A 16606-nucleotide genomic window follows, 5' to 3' on the forward strand; every position below is an offset into this window, starting at 1 on the left:
GGAATGCTTGTGATTTTTGCACACTGATTTTGTATCCTGAGACTTTATTGAAGTTGCTTATCAGCTTAAGGAGATTTTGGGCTGAGACGATGGGGTTTTCTATATACAATCATGTCATCTGCAAACAGAGACAGTTTGACTTCCTCTTTTCCTAATTGAATACCATTTATTTCTTTCTCTTGCCTGATTGCCCTGGCCAGAACATTCAACACTATGTTGAATAGGAGTGGTGAGAGAGGGCATCCCTGTCTTGTGCCAGTTTTCAAAGGGAATGCTTCCAGTTTTTGCCCATTCAGTATGATATTGGCTGTGGGTTTGTCATAAATAGCTCTTATTATTTTGAGATAGGTTCCATCAATGCCTAGTTTATTGAGAGTTTTTAGCATGAAAGGCTGTTGAATTTTGTTGAAGGCCTTTTCTGCATCTATTGAGATAATCATATGGTTTTTGTCATTGATTCTGTTTATGTGATTCATTACATTTATTGATTTGTGTATGTTGAACCAGCCTTGCATCCCAGGGATGAAGCCCACTTGATCATGGTGGATAAACTTTTTGATGTGCTGCTGGATTCGATTTGCCAGTATTTTTTTAAGGATTTTCACATTGATGTTCATCAGGGATATTGGACTGAAATTTTCTTTTTTTGTTGTGTCTCTGCCAGGTTTTCGTATCAGAATGATGCTGGGCTCATAAAATGAGTCAGGGAGGATTCTGTCTTTTTTTATTGTTTGGAATAGTTTCAGAAGGAATAGTGCCAGCTCCCTTTTGTCCTTCTGGTAGAATTCGACTATCAATCCATCTGGTCCTGGACGTTTTTTAGTTGGCCGGTTATTAATTGCTGCCTCAATTTCACAACTTGTTATTGTTCTATTCAGGAATTTGACTTCTTGATTTAGTCTTGGGAGGGTATATGTGTCCAGGAATTTATCCATTTCTTCTAGATTTTCTAGTTTATTTGCATAGAGGTATTGATAGTATTCTCTGATGGTAGTTTTTATTTCTGTGGGATCAGTGTTGATGTCCCCTTTATGATTTTTTATTGTGTCTATTTGTTTCTTCTCTCTTTTCTTCTTTATTATTCTGGCTAGCAGTCTTATCTATTTTGTTGATCTTTTCAAACGCCAGCTCCTGGATTCCTTGATTTTTTGAAGGGTTTTCTCATGACTCTAACTCCTTCAGTTCTGCTCTGATCTTAGTTATTTCTTCTCTTCTGTTAGCTTTTGAATGTGTTTGCTCTTGCTTCTCTAGTTCTTTTAATCATGGTGTCAGAAGTATCAATTTTAGATCTTTTCTGCTTTCTTTTGTGGGCATTTAGTGCTATGAATTTCCCTCTACACACTGCTTTAAATGTGTCCCAGAGATTCTGGTATGCTGTGTCTTTGTTCTCATTGGTTTCAAAGAACTTCTTTATTTCTGCCTTTATCTTGTTATTTACCCAGTAGTCATTCAGGAGCAGGTTGTTCATTTTCCACGTAGTTTTGTGGTTTTGAGTGAGTTTCTTAATCCTGAGTTCTAATTTGATTGCCCTGTGGTCTGACAGACTGTTTGTTATGGTTTCTGTTCTTTTGCATTTGGTGAGGAGTGTTTTACTTCCAATTATGTGGTCAGTTTTAGAATAAGTGTGATGTGGTACGGAGAAGAATGTATATTGTGTTGATTTGGGGTGGAGAGTTCTGTAGATGTCTGTTAAGTCTGCTTGGTTCAGAGCTGAGTTCAAGTCCTAGATATCCTTGTTAATTTTCTGTCTCATTGATCTGTCTAATATTGGCAATGGGATGTTAAAGTCTCCCATTATTATTGTGTGGCAGCCTAGGTCTCTTTGTAGGGCTCTAAGAACTTGCTTTATAAATCTGCGTGCTCCTGTACTGGGTGCATATATATTTCGGATGGTTAGCTCTTCTTGTTAAATTGATCCCTTTACCATTATGTAATGCCCTTTTTTGTCTCTTTTGATCTCTGTTGGTTTAAAGTGTGTTTTATCAGAAACTAGGATCAAAACCCCTGCTTTTTTTTTTTTTTTTGCTTTCCATTTGCTTGGTAAATATTTCTCCATCCCTTTATTTTGAGCCTATGTGTGTCTTTGCACATGACATGGGTCTCCTGAATGGAGCACACCAATGGGTCTTGATTCTTTGTCCAATTTGCCAGTCTGTGTCTTTTATTTGGGGTATTTAGCCCATTTACATTTAAGGTTAATATTGTTATGTGTGAATTTGATCCCACCATTATGATGCTAGCTGGTTATTTTGCCCACCAGTTTATGCAGTTTCTTCATAGCATCAATGGTCTTTACAATTTGGTATGCTTCTGCAGTGGCCGGTTGTTCCTTTCCATGTTTAGTGCTTCCTTCAGGAGCTCTTGTAGGGCAGGTTTGGTGGTGACAAAATCTCTCAGCATTTCCTTGTCTATAAAGGATTTTATTTCTCCTTCGCGTATGAAGCTTAGTTTGACCTGATATGAAATTCGGAGTTGAAAAGTCTTTTCTTTAAGATTGTTGAATATTGGCCCCCACTCTGTCTGGCTTGTAGGGTTTCTGCAGAGATTTGTTGTTAGTCTGATGGGTTTCCCTTTTTGGGTAACTTGACCTTTCTCTCTGGCTGCCCTTAACATTTTTCCCTTCATTTCAACCTTGATGAACCTGATGATTATGTGTCTTGGAGTTGCTCTTCTCGAGGAGTATCTTTGTGTTGTTCTCTGTATTTCCTGAATTTGAATGTTGGCCTGCCTTGCTAGGATGGGGAAGTTTTCCTGGAAAATATCCTGAAGAGTGCTTTCCAACTTGGTTCCATTCTCCCCGTAACTTTCAGGTACACCAATCAGATTTAGATTTGGTCTTTTCACATAGTCCCATACTTCTTGGAGGCTTTGTTCGTTTCTTTTTACTCTTTTTTATCTAATCTTGTTTTCTCACTTTATTTCATTGAGTTGATCTTTAATCTCTGATACTCTTTCTTCTGCTTGATCACTTCGATTATTGATAGTTGTGTATGCTTCACAAAATTCTTGTGCTTTGCTTTTCAGCTCCATCACGTCATTTAAGTTCTTCTCTAAACTGGTTATTCTAATTAGCAATTTGTCTAACCTTTTTTCAATGTTCTTAGCTTCCTTGCATTGGGTTAGGACATGCTCCTTTAGCTCGGAGGAGTTTGTTATTACCCACCTTCTGAAGCCTACTTCTGTCAATTTGTCAAACTCATTCTGTGTCCAGTTTTGTTCCCTTGCTGGCGAGGAGTTGTGATCCTTTGGAGAAGAGGTGTTCTGGTTTTTGGAATTTTCAGCTTTTTTGCACTGGTTTCTTCCAATCTTCATGGATTTATCTACCTTTGGTCTTTGAAGTCAGTGATCTTAGGATAGGGTCTCTGAGTGGATGTCCTTTTTGTTGTTGTTGATGCTATTCCTTTCTGTTTGTTAGTTTTCCTTCTAACAGTCAGGCCGCTCTGCCACGGGTTTGCTGGAGTTTGCTGGAGGTCCGCTTCAGACCTTGTTTGCCTGGGTATCACCAGCAGAGGTTGCAGACCAGCAAAGATTGCTTCCTCTTCCTTCCTCTGGAAGCTTCATCCCAGAGGGGCACCTGCCAGATGCCAGCCAGAGCTCTCCTGTATGAAGTGTCTGTCAGCCCCTACTGGGAAATGTCTCCTAGTCAGGATACACAGGGGTCAGGGACCCACTTGAGGGGATAGTCTGTCCCTTATCAGAACTCTAATGCTGTGGTGGTAGATCCACTGCTTTCTTCAGAACTGCCAGGTAGGGACATTTAAGTTTGCTAAAGCTGTGCCCACAACTGCCCCTTCCCCAAGGTGCTCTGTCCCAGGGAGGTGGGGTTTTATCTATAAGTCCCTGACGTGGACTGCTGCCTTTTTTTCAGAGATGCCCTCCCCAGAGAGGCGGCAGTCTGGCCCTGGCTGCCGTGGCCTTGCTGAGCTGGGTTGGGCTCTGCCCAGTTTGAACTTCCTTGTGGCTTTTTTTACACTGTGCAGGTGAAATCGCCCACTGAAGCCTCAGCAATGGTGAACGCCCCTGCCCCAGCCAAGCTCAAGCTCCGAGGTCAGGCTTAGACTGCTGTGCTGGCACAAGAATTTCAAGCCAGTGGATCTTAGCTTGCTCAGCTCTGTGGGGGTGGGACCCACCGAGCCAGACTACTTCGCTTCAGCCCCCTTTCCAGGAGAGTGAACATTTTTGTCTTGCTGGTGTTCCAGGCACCACTGGGGTATGGAAAAAAACCAAAACCAAAAGAAACCAAACCTCCTGTGGCTAGCTCGGTGTCTGCCCAAATGGCCTCCCAGTTTTGTGCTGGAAACTCAGGGCCCTGGTGGTATAGGCACCGGAAGGAATCTCCTGGTCTGTGGGTTGTGAAGACCATGGGAAAAGTGCAATCTCTGTGCCAAAGTGCATGGCACAGTCCCTAATGGCTTCCCTTGGATTGAAGAGGGAGTTCCCCAACCCCTTATACTTCCCAGGTGAGATGATGCCCCACCATGCTTCAGCTCACCCTCCTTGGGCTGCAGCCACTGTCCAGCCCTGATGAGATAGATGTACCAGGTTCCTTAGTTGGAAATGAAGAAATCACCTGCCTTCTGCATCGATCTCCCTGGGAGCTGCAGACCAGAGCTGTTCCTATTCAGTCATCTTGCCAGCAACCCCAGTATCTTATTTTTGGTGTTTAGATTGTTATTTTCAAAAATATTTTATATGTAATTTTGATAAACATCTTTATAGTTAAATATTTGTGATTTTTCAAGGTGATTTTCTTAGGCTAAATCTCAGAAGTAAAATTTCTGTGTTTAAAAAAGAATGGGCACTTTTAAGCTTTTGATTCATATTTTAAAATTATCTCTCAGGAGTAGTTACTAATTTACATTCCCACTGGTAGTATATGAAAATACTTATTTTTCCATGGACTTATCTATACTGAGTATTATTTAAAAAGAGGAAAAATAAGAGAAGAAAATAGTATTTTAATTTTTGTTCATATTTCTTTTTTTACCTATATAGAAAAAGGTTTTCTATAGGTGGTGTGTGTGAATTATCTATTTATGCAGGTGAAGCTATTTAGTCACAAAATATTATTTTATACAATGAGTCTGTGTAGCATTTAGAGGAGGCTAGAAAAGGGAGACAAATGGATCTGCATGGGCAAAAGAGCATGATTTTAAAAAGTATTTATCATAAGTGTAAGTAGTTGTAAAGAATGTAATTTCAGTGATAGTATAAACTTCTGCATTTTAAAATAAAACATTCATTTTCCTCTTTTAAATGTTTCCAATGGAATCTAAATACTATATTGATTTGATTCCTATATCATTTATTTTAAAATTACATAAATTAGTTCAAAATACATTAACGATTGTAAAGTTTACATCATTACTTTTTCTCCTTTAGCTCATTTTTCCATTCTACTTTTCCTAGAGTATTTTATGTTAATTAACATGATTTAATTCTTAAAAACTAAATTGATAATCTAATTATATTACTTTGGTAAAGTATGTGTGTGTGTGTGTATATATATATATACACAGATTTTTAGAATCCTCTATGTCTATAAAGCTCTAAGTGTTGAATTTTTTTCTTCTGGAATGAATTATTACAAATTATTAATACATAATTTGTCAAATCATAAGCATATTAATATTTTGGCAAATTAAAATATAAAATGTTATTGGAAATGTATCTCAATAAAATGATAGCTGTTTTTTAATATTTTAATATTCTAGATGAATTCCATTTTTTATAAGAATGAGACGGATTTTATCATCAATTTTCAAACATTTAATTTTTAAAATATGTAAACATAGGAAAAACTTGTTATCATACATGACTAAATTGGCACGAAAGGAATTTTCTCATAACAATGTCTCTCAATCTTTTGAAAACATTTTGAGTTACCTGCCAAAAATCACTTATTGATTTATCATCAAAATTATTTTTATTGATCTCTCAGCTAGCAATTCAATTAGGCCCTTCAAGTTTGTTAAAAGTAAAGAATTAGACATTATTCAAGTTGCACAATGATGTTACTCAGTCATTAGTCATTCATTTTGTCAACTTCCTTAAGATAATTTTAAATTGCCTCTTTGTTTGGCACACTATAGTTTTTTCCATCCTGTAATGCACTGTAATAAAATTGCTGATGGCTGAGAGCTGTGCTTTTCTTTGGTAAAGTCGGAGGAGGGGATTGTGAATGGGGTTGGACAAAGACAATCTGTCAATTGCTGGTTAGCAGGTGTAGTCTCAGGTAGACAACTATTAGGAAATAATTCATATGAAAGTTGAAGGTCTGAAATTATCCTACATATTTTCATTATTTCACATATTATTTGAAAAGCTTTGCATATACCTCCAGGAGCATATGTACCGTGATTTATGAACTTTGATTTGAAACATAATGTACCTTTGCTTCATCTTCATTAGATTTCTTTCCTCCAATAAAATTTTGAAGTCTTCTATGCCAGAGACATTTGTTTACACTCTCTTTTCACCTGGCATGATTGTGGGCACATAATAGGGACACAATAAGTACAAATGATCTTCAACTTAACAATGGTTTGACTAGCGGTATTTTTTTAGTTTTATAATGGTTGCAACAGTGATATGTATCCAGTGGAAACCGTATTTTGAGTACCCATACACTCCTACTGTTTTTTACTTTCAGTACAATGACCAATAAATTACATGAGGTATTCAACACATCATTAAAAAATAGGCTTTGTGTTAGGTGATTTTTCCCAACTGTAGGCTAATGTAAGTGTTCTGAGAATGTTTAAGTTATGCTAGGCTTAGCTATAATGCTCCATAAGTTAGGTGTGTTAAATGCATTTTTGACTTATGATATTTTTAATTTATGATGGGTTTATTGTGACAATCCCATTGTGAAGTTGAGGAGCAACAGTATTGCATTAATCTGAATAGGTTTTTTTTTCTATGAAGTAAGAAATGAGCTAAATATAAGAATAGTGGAGGAAAAACTCGATACAGTTCTAGGGGACAACAGGTTTGCAGAAGAGGAGCCCAATAAACAATAGAGAAATAAACAATAGGGTACAATCAATCAAGGGCATATTTTTATTTGAGTCACGACCAAACCTTTTTTTCTTTTTGCAGTAAAATCAGTTGTAACTATAAATAACTTACATTTTTTACATTGGACATTGCGGTTTTGAGCCAATCTTCTGCCTATCTCTATACCACTCATATTACAGGACTTTTTTCTTAAATATTTCCTGACTACCCCAGCCTTCTTTCATCTCTCTTTCTCAACTATTTATAACTTGTATCATATAATTTATTCTGTAATTACATACTGAACCTATATTTTTTGATATTTTGTCTTAAGTTTGTTTCATTTCCCCAACTAGATTAAGGGCAGATAGTAAGTTTTATTACATGTGGTAAATATCTTGTTAATATTTGTAGTGTGATTAAAAGTCCTTCGAAAGTGTAGTGTAGTGGCTTTGAAGGTTAAAAAAAATGAAGTGCTTAGAAATACAAGTCGTAAACTACAAATAAGTTGATTGAGAATTAGACTCATTAACACCTCCCTCTGCTTTTTGTTTTGTATTCTTTAAGCATCTTTAGAAATTATTTATTTTACTATCAATTAAAAGAATAATATTCTACTGTGTATGAAAAGAGGGATGACAATGGTCTTGATTACACTATCATTGAGCAACTATATAATTACCAAATATAGACCTAGGTCTGTCACATATTTTGGTTGTTGTAGCTAAAGACTCATTAGGTTGTTGCTACTATTAAATTTTCAGTGTTATAAAGTCTTCCATCCTAATGTAAGAGCTAATAACCTTGAAACCATTTTCTCCTTTAGTTTCCCCTTAATATAATCATTTATGTTTATTGGTAGGGAAACATTTTCCCACATTGTATCTTCTTCCTTCTGACTGAGATATCCTGTGGAGTTATAGCAAGTCAGGAAAATGATCAAACTTTTAAGTTATGAGTTTCCAGAAGTGTAAACTTCTATTATACTCTTATGATAAGCATTTTCTCTCTTCTACCAAATCAGTGTTTCTCAATAGGCTTGAATTCAATATAATAGGTTTGAATTTTAAAAGTTAACTTTAAATTTGGTTTTATAATAATCTTGTATTTACTTAAGGCTAATCAAAGGTAAAACAAGTGCAAAATAAAGACAGTGGCTCTAAAGCAAATGAAAGAGGGAGTTGATTGACTTATGACCCCATTCTTGAAAATCATTGCTCTACTTTGTAAACTAATTGAAATAATCTTTTTCCCATAAGCCGAGCATTGTCAGGCACAATACAGGCATTGGGAAAATGGTTTTTGAATGCTCAAATTAAAAGTGCAGTGACTGTTTATTACTACAATTCATCATAGATTCGCCTATAAATTGGTAATAGAGCATATCTAGCTATTGATAATGATACTTTCGAACTTTATTTGAAAGGATAAAATGCTCATGGCATACTGTTGGTAAACAAAGCAGATTAAAAACATGGTATTATTGGTATAATTATATATATAGATATATGTATTATACGCATATATATCTGTGAGTTTGTATGGTTTAAAATATCAGGCTACATATTTAGGTATGTTAAACTAGTTATACATGCCGATGATGAAATCTAGGTCAAATACCATAACTGCATTTTGATATTCCCTGGATCTCCTTATCTACCACAGTCTTGCTGTTACTTGAGGGAAGCTTGTTGTCAATTACCCCCATGCTGCTGTTCACATGATAGTGGGTAAGTTCTCATGAGATCTGACGGTTTTATAAGGAGTTTTTCCCTGTTTGCTCAGAACTACTCTTTGCTGCCACCATGTGAAGAAGGACATGTTTGCCTCCCTTTCCACCATGATTGTAAGTTTCCTGAGGCCTCCCCAGCCATGCGGAACAGTGAGTCAATTAAGCCTCTTTCCTTTATAAATGACCCAGTCTCAGGCAGTTTTTTATAGCAGCATGAGAATAGACTAATACAGGAAATTGATACCACAGAGAGTGGGGTGCTGCTGTAAAGATACCCGGAAATGTGGAAGTGACTTTGGAACTCGATAACAGGCAGAGGTTGGAACAGTTTGGAGGGCTCAGAAGAAGACAGAGAAATGTGGGAAAATTTGGAAATTCGTGGAGACTTGTTTGCTGGCTTTGACCAAAATGGGGAGAGCGATATGGACAATAAATTCCAGGCTGACGTGGTCTCAGATGAAGATGAGGAAATTGTTGGGAATGGGAGTAAAGGTTACTCCTGCTATGCGCAGAGACTGGCAGCATTTTGCCCCACCCTAGAGATCTGTGGAACTTTGAACTTGAGAGAAATGATTTAGGGTGTCTAGAGGCAAAAATTTCTTAGCAGCAAAGTGTTCAAGAAATGACAAAGCATAAAAGTTTGGAAAATTTGCAGCCTGATGATGTGATAGAAAAGAAACACCCATTTTCTGGGGAAAAATTCAAGCCCAGTGCAGAAATTTGCATAAGTAACGAGGAGCCAAATGTTAATCACCAAGACAATGGGGAAAATGTCTCCAAGGCATGTCAGAGACCTTCATGGCAGCCCCTCCCACCAAAGCCCTGGAGGCCTAGGAGGGACAATGATTTTGTGGGCCAGGCCCAGGGTCCCATGCTGGGCCCAGGGCCCCACTGCTCTGTGCAGCCTTGAGACATGGCGCCCTGTGTCCCAACTGCTTCAATGCCAGCTGTGGCTTAAAGGGGACAACATACAGCTCAGGCCATTGCTTCAAAGGGTGCAAGCTCCAAGCCTTGGCAGCTTACACGTGGTGTTGGTGGGAGCACAGAAGACAAGAATTGAGGTTTGAGAACATCTGGCTAGATTTCAGAGGGTGTATGGAAATGCCTTGATGTCCAGGCAGAGGTGAGCTGCAGAGGTGGAACCCTCATAGAGAACCTCTGCTAGGGTAGGGCAAAAGAAAAATGTGGGGTCAGAACCCCCACACAGTCCCCACTGGGGCAGTGCCTAGTGGAGCTGTGAGAAGAGGGCCACCATCCTCCAGATCCCAGAATGGTAGATCCACTGATAGCTTACACTCTGCACCTGGAAAAGCCACAGACACTCATTGCCAGTCTGTGAAGCGGCTGGTAGGAGGGCTGTATCCTGCAAAGCCACAAGGGTGGCACTGCCCAAGGCAGTGGGAGCATACCTCTTGCATCAGCATGACTTGGATGTGAGACATGGTATCAAAGGAGATTATTTTGGAGCTTTAAGATTTAATTACTCCCTTGTTGGATTTCAGACTTGCATGGAGGCCTGTAACCCCTTTGTTTTGGCCATTTTTTTTCCTATTTGAAATGGGTGTATTTACGTAATGCCTGTACCTCTATTGTATCTAGGAAGTAATTAACTTGTTTTGTTTTTACAGGCTCATAGGTGGAAAGGACTTGCCTTTTCTTAGATGAAACTTTGGACTTGGACTTTTAAGTTAATGCTGGAATGAGTAAAACTTTTGGGGACTATTGGAAGGGCGTGACTGTGTTTTGAAATGTGAGGACATGAGATTTGGGAGTGGCCATGGACATAATGATATAATTTGGCTGTGTCCTCACTTAAATCTCATCTTGAATTGTAGTTCCCATAATCTCCATATGTCATGGGAGGGACCCAGTGAAAGGTAATTTAATCATGGGCACAGTTATCCCCCATGCTGCTGTTCTCATGATAGTTAGTAGGTTCTCACGAGATCTGATGGTTTTATAAGAGGATTTTTCCTCTTTGCTTGACACTTCTCCATCCTGCCATCATGTGAAGAAGGACATGTTTGCTTCCCCTTCTGCCATGATTGTAAGTTACCTGAGGTCTCCCAGCCAGGTGGAATAGTGAGTCAATTAAACTTCTTTCCTTTATAAATGACCCAGTCTCAGGCAGTTTCTTATAGCAGTGTGAGAATGGATGAATACATTGAGTCTACTTTCTTGATTTATCTCCAAATGCCTTTCTTCTATATTGATTACTGATAGTTTGCTTTTCAGCTTCTTTTTTTTTGATCAATTTTTGTTTTATCTGTTTACCACAGTTTTTTTTTATTATTATACTTTAAGTTCTAGGGTACATGTGCACAACGTGCAGGTTTGTTACATAGGTATACATGCTTCTTGTGGGTAACTGTATGCTCAGCACTATATTGATTTTCTCAAAATGCTCACTCATTCTCATAACTTCAAATATCATCTTCATATGAAGGGCTTCTAAGTCCTTTGCCCAAGCCCCCACCAATATGTCTTTCCTTTCTTACTTCCAAATTCTGTCTTTCTATTTATCATTCTTCCAGTCTCCGTGTGGGACTACTGGAAATAACGTAGATTGTTATTTTATGATATTTATCTAGTCCATGAATTCTGCCATTTTTTAGGCCCACTACTTATTCTGTATTCTACTGCTATATTTTTAATCAAGGTCCTGCCACCTATGTTGATTGCTATAAAAACATTCAAATTATTTTTTAAGAGTGCTTTCCCTCCATCAAGCTAGCAAACCCATAATTCTCCTGTAACACCACTTTGTTTATACATCTAGGCTTTTTTCACCTAATGATCCATACCTGTAGAATGCATGAGTGAACTGGGAAGCTTAGCTATGCCTTTCTGTGTACCAGATCTTCTCCAGATCTGAGTAATTATAATTGAGTATAAACTCTGGTATATTTTTCTCTTTGACTTAAATTTTTTGCATAAAATGAGATCTGAAGATAATAAGCATAAATATCAAAATTTTATAGGAACATGAACACTTAGATGAAAATTAAGTATCTTACTCAATAAACTTGAATTTGTTTTTGCCAATCCCTGCCAAATTCAGTGCTGGCTTATTTCCCTAGTGTAAGTAGAAAAAGATCAGCTAACAATGTTGGACACTTTGGCAGGGTTAAAAGTATTTTACATATATATATATATTTATATATTATTTATATATTTATATAGGTTTATGTAATATATATTTATGTGTTTGTGACATATAGATATATAAGCATATAAATGTTTATATATAAGTATATACATGTTTATTTATTTTTGAGACACAGTCTTGCTCTGTTGTTCAGGCTGGAGTAAAGTGGCATGATCTCGGCTCACTGCAATGTATGCGTCCTGGGTTCAAGAGATCCTTCTACTTCGGCTTCCCAAGTAGCTGGGACCACAGGCACGCACCACCATGCTGAGCTAATTTTTAAAATTATTTATAGAAACAGGGTCTCACTATGTTTTCCAGGCTGGTTTCAAACTCCTGGGCTCAAATGAGTTGACTACTTTGGCCTCCCAAAGTACCGGGATTACAGCCATGAGCCCCCATGCCTATCCTATATTTATTTTTTATTCATGCATTTTAAAGCTTCTTGCAGGTTGATCAGTGACTTTAGAGAGGCCCCTGACTTCTTCATATAGTTTTTCAGAGAAATCATGTATTTAATTACAGTAACTTAACAATAGTGAATTGTAATAGCCAAATCTCAGTTCTTTAACCTGTTAAGAGTTTATTACTCATTGATGAAGTATCCAATTTGGAAATTCAAGCTTGTGTGACTCATTTGTGTTACTCAGGAAGCATGATTCTTTCCTTCTAGTGGCTCCAACATTCCCTAGGGCCTTGGGGTAGTTGCTCTATTCTTTACATCCATCTGTGAGTGAGAATGATGAAAGAACATGGAGGATTACTTAAAAAATTTTAACAACCAGGCCTGGACATGTCATATATTATTTTTATATACCTTTTACTGGTCACAACTAATCAAATGGCTTCACCTAGAGGGATTGACAAATATAGTTCGTATGCCCAGGGTGGGGAAAAAATGGGTTTGGTGAACATTGAGCCACTCTCAGTTACAGATAATGTTAATTTGTCTTCTAAACAATCCGAATTTACACTTTCATTTCTGACTCATGTTTCTAGTTGCTTACATTTCATAGGAAGGAAAATATATCTATTAGTTCAACATAAATATCTTGGGCTAGAATAATCAAATTTCCTCCACATGTGTACACTGAACCGATCTGATAGTAATGTTTTTGGTAACGGTAGAGGAGGTCGGGGAGTGAAGATGAGTGTTGAATAAGTTAATCACAAAGTAAATGTGAGCTATTGATAAAATATGGCTGTTGTAAAACAATTTTTGAATTCAGTAAAAGTAGTTTGAACATATATTGGCTTTGTGTATATGTCTCAAATATTAGTATTTTTTCTTTTTAAAGATATAATTCACATAGCATAAAATTTACCCTTTTAAAATTTATAATTTAGTGGTTTTAAAAATAACTGCATAGTTTTAATTCTGGAACACTATTCATTAGCACAAAAATGAACCCTTGTACTTATCAGCACTCTCCCCATTTATTTTCTCTCCCTCACCCCTCGTAGGGATTTAATTTAATCCATAGATCACTTAAGGAGCATTGTCATTTTATCATTGTTACCAATCTTCCAATTTATGAACAGTAGATGTCTTTCCATTTGTACAGATGTTCTTTTATTTCTTTTTACTATATTTTGTAATATTCGGTATATGTTTTACAATTCCTTTAACATATTCCTAAGTATTTTGTTCCTTTTGATGCTATTGTAAATGAAATTGTGTTCTTAATTTTCTTTTCAGAATGTTCTTTTCTAGTGTATCAAAATAAAATTTACTATTGTATTTTGCTTTTGTATTATGAAATTTTGGTAAACTCGTGTGTGTGTGTGTGCATGTGTGCATTTTCATGAGTTTTCTGGTAAAAACCTGAAAACCAGCTAGACAAATTTTAAAGGAGTTGTAACATGTGAACTTGTATATTATTAATTCTAATAGCTTCCTTGTGAATTCTCTGGTATTTTCCTGATAAAAGATTACATCATGTACAAATACAGATAGTTTTATTTCTTCCTGTCTAATTTCTATACCTATTTTTTATTTTTTGGTTTTCAATACCATTCTTTATTTTCTTTCCAAGTCTTTTCTTTTTTTTTTTTTTTTTTTTTTTTTTTTTTGAGACAGAATTGCTCTGTCGCCAGGCTGGAGTGCAGTGGCACAATCTCAGCTTACTGCAACCTCCATCTCCTGAGTTTAAGCGATTCTCCTGCCTCAGCCTCCCAAGTAGCTGGGACTACAGGTGCATGCCACCATGCCCAGCTAATTTTTGTAGTTTTAGTAGAAACAGGGTTTCACCTTCATTCCACTATCCACCCATAACTAGGCCCCAGTGTCTGTAGTTCCCTTCTTTGTGTCCATGTGTATAAAAGGTTTAGCTCCCACTTATAAGTGAGAACATGCGGTATTTGGATTTCTGTTTCTGTGTTAATTTGCTTAGTATAAAATGGTCTCCAGCTCCATTCTTGCTGCAAATGGCATGATTTCACTTTGTTTTATGGCTGCATAGTGTTCCGTGGTGTACATATACACTCATTGATGGACATCTAGGTTGATTCCATCTGTTTTCTATTGTGAATAGTGCTGTTATTAACATACAAGTGCATGTGTCTTTATGGTAGAACAATGTATATTCATTTGGATATATACCCAGTAATGGGATTGTTGGGTTGAATTGTAGTCCTGTTTTAAATTCTTTTAGAAATTTTCAAAGTTTTGTACACAATGCCTAAACTAATTTACATTCCCACCAGCAATATATAATCATTCCCCTTTCTTTGCAACTTAATGAGCATCTGTAATTTTTTGACATTTTAATAATAGCCATTCTGACTGCTGTGAGATAGTATGACTGGTGTGAGATAGTATGTCTTTGTGGTTTTGATTTGCATTTCTCTAATGATTAGTGATATTGAGAATTTCTTCATATGCTTGTTGGCTATGTGTATGTCTTCTTTTGAAAAGTGCCTGTTCATGTCCTATGCCCATTTTTAAATGGGGATGTTTGTATTTTGCTTGTTAATTTGTTTACGTTTCTAATAGATGCTTGATATTAGATCTTTGACAGATGCACAGTTTGCAAATATTTTGTCTCATTCTACAGGTTGTCTTTTTATTCTGTTGATAGTTTCTTTAGCTGTACTGAAGCTCTTTAGTTTAATGAGGTTCCACTTGTCAATTTTTGTTTTTGTTCCTATTGCTTTTGGAGTTTTCTCAATGAAATCATTTCCAGGGCTTATGTACCAAATGATATTTCCTAGGCTTGTGTCCTAGGGTTTTTAGAGTTTCAGTTTTTACGTTTAAGTCATTAATCCTTCTTGAGTTGATTTTTGTATATGGTATAATGAAGGAGTCCAGTTTCAATATTCTGCATATGGCTGGTGAGTTATCCCAGCACATTTATTGAACAGGGTGCCCTTTCTCCATTTCTTGTTACTGTTGACTTTGTCAAAGATTCGATGTTTATAGGTGTGCAGCTTTATTTATGGGTGCTCTACTCTGTTCCATTGGTCCATGTGTCTTTTATTTGTACTAGTACCATGCTGTTTTGGTTACTGTAGCTTTGTAGTATAGTTTGAAGTCAGGTAGTGTGATGCTTCTGTCCGTTCTTTTTGCATAGGATTGCCGTGGCTATTCTGGCTCTTTTTTGGTTCCATAAGAATATGAGTAGTTTTTTTTTCTAATTCTGTGAAAAATGTCATTAGTAGTTTGATACAGATAGCATTGAATCTGTAAATTATTTTTAGCAGTATGGCCATTTTAACAATATTGATTCTCTCTCTTAGCATGGAATGTTTGTCCACTTGTTTCTATTGTTTGTGATTTCTTTCACCAGTAGTTTGTAATTTAGTCCAATATCTTTGAAGTACATTGATGTAAATATCTTAAAAAAAAAACACAAAAGCAAATCCAACAGCACATCAAAAAGCTAATCTACCATGATCATGTAGGCTTTATTGCTGGGATGCAATATTTGTTTTACATCTGCAAATCAGTAAATGTGATTCATCAGATAAACAGAACAAAAAACAAAAACCACATGATCATCTCAATTGACACAGAAAAGGCTTTTGATAAAATTCAATATTCCTTCATGTTAAAAGCCCCCAACAAACTAGTTATCAAAGGAACATACCTCAAAATAATAAAAACAATGCATGATAAATCCATAGCCAACATCATTTTGAATGGGCAAAAGCTGGAAACTTTTCCAGTGAGAACTGGAAAAATACAGGGATGCACATTCTCACCACTTCTATTCAACATAGTCCTGGAGGTCCTAGCCAGAGTAATTGGGAAAGAGAAATAAATGAAAGGCATCCAAATAGGAAGAGAGGAAGTCAGGCTATCTCTCTTTGCAGACAATATGATTATATGCCCAGCAAACCCCATAGTCTCTACACAAAGGCTTCTGGATTTGATAAACATCTTCAGCAAAGATTCAGCATACAAAATCAATGTGCAAAAATTAGTCACATTTCTTTTTTTAGAAATATTTTAATTTCTGGGATACATGTACAAGACGTGCAGGTTTGTTACACAGGTAAATGTGTTCCATGGTGGTTTGCTGCACCTATTGACCCATCACCTAGGTATTAAGCTCAGCATGCATTAGCTATTTATCCTGATGTTCTCCCTCCCCTTGACCCCCATAGGCCCTGGTGTGTGTTGTTTCCCTCCCTGTGTCCATGTGTTCTCATTGTTCAGCCCCCACTTATGTGTGAGAACATGCGGTGTTTGGTTTTGTGTTCCTGTATTAGTTTGCTAAGGATAA

At 36.8% G+C, this 16606-nt stretch overlaps 1 non-coding gene across 1 annotated transcript; it reads right to left on the minus strand.

Moving 5' to 3' along the window:
• Window positions 1-13684: 13684 nt before the first annotated feature.
• Window positions 13685-13746, minus strand: LOC129476565 (U7 small nuclear RNA). The gene has a single exon (XR_008654995.1). It is a non-coding gene; the product is annotated as a U7 small nuclear RNA (small nuclear RNA).
• Between the last annotated feature and the right edge of the window lie 2860 nt (window positions 13747-16606).

This window comes from Symphalangus syndactylus, chromosome X (assembly GCF_028878055.3).
Source record: "Symphalangus syndactylus isolate Jambi chromosome X, NHGRI_mSymSyn1-v2.1_pri, whole genome shotgun sequence".
Classification (NCBI taxonomy): domain Eukaryota; kingdom Metazoa; phylum Chordata; class Mammalia; order Primates; family Hylobatidae; genus Symphalangus; species Symphalangus syndactylus.